The following is a 1,088-nucleotide window of genomic DNA, read 5'->3' on the forward strand; positions in this document are numbered from 1 at the left end:
AGGGAGGAGAGAGAGGGGGGAGGGGGAGGGAGGAGGGAGGAGAGAGAGGGGGGAGGGGCAGGGAGGAGAGAGAGGGGGGAGGGTGTTTCCGGTCTTCTAGGAACCCACTAACTCTTCCCCGAGTTTCTGAACTAGATGCTGAGATCTTTCAGGGAGGAGGGGCCCCCGTTCTACACCCTGAAAAAAACAGTAACACAACACGGGGTGGTGTTAGTCTCGTTCACTAGACATGTGCCTAGTGAGTAGGGGCTAGTAGTGTTAAGTTTGTGTATGTGTGTGTGTGTGTGTCTGCGCGCGTTTTTGTGTACAGTATTTGTGTTTGTAGGCATAGTGACCTGGTGGCTATTGGTGCTGATTGTTTATAGATGCAGGAGGGCAATCCTACTCACACTCAGCCATAAACACACTCACATAGAGTTTGTGTGAGTGAGTGCTGCAGCTGTCAGATTCAGCTCTAATCTTATCTAGAGCTCTGGTAGGGTTATCTTACCGTTGTTGTTACCGTGTGAGCTTCTTGTCTTTGAAATCGAGAGTTTAACATGTTTTTGAAAGATTTTTCAAGGTGCCCACCCACATCCATTGTATGACCAAAACAGTGGTAGAACAATTATCAGACTTTCTCAAAAGTGCTAGTTTTGTCAACGTTTTGATCTGAACCATTGTATATGATCATAAGTAACCTTAAAACATTTTCCCTTTACTAATCCTTTAAGCACAATGTAGGCCTAATGGGTAGTAAGGCATTCTGATAGACATTTCCTACCTGAACACACTTGGCCTTCCGGTATCGCTGCCTGCAGCATTCCTGGCACAGCGTGCCTCTTCTCAATTGAGGCCCACGCTTCGTTGTGTGGGCCTATGTGACGCCGTAAAGGTTCATCCGTTGAGTCAACGCGCGATGCAGGTAGAAGATGGCAGAAGAGAAGATGAAAGGTAGAATCGGGAATGTTTATCATCAGTGAAGAGTACTGCGTAAATATAGGCTACTGCAGGAAAGTAGCAGCAACTTTTATTTTGATCTTTCCTGAAGCCTCTATGTGTGTGTGTGTGTGTGTGTGTGTGTGTGTGTGTGTGTGTGGGTGTGTGTG

The sequence above is a fragment of the Borostomias antarcticus genome (genome assembly GCF_949987555.1).
Source record: "Borostomias antarcticus genome assembly, chromosome: 7".
Classification (NCBI taxonomy): Eukaryota; Metazoa; Chordata; class Actinopteri; order Stomiiformes; family Stomiidae; genus Borostomias; species Borostomias antarcticus.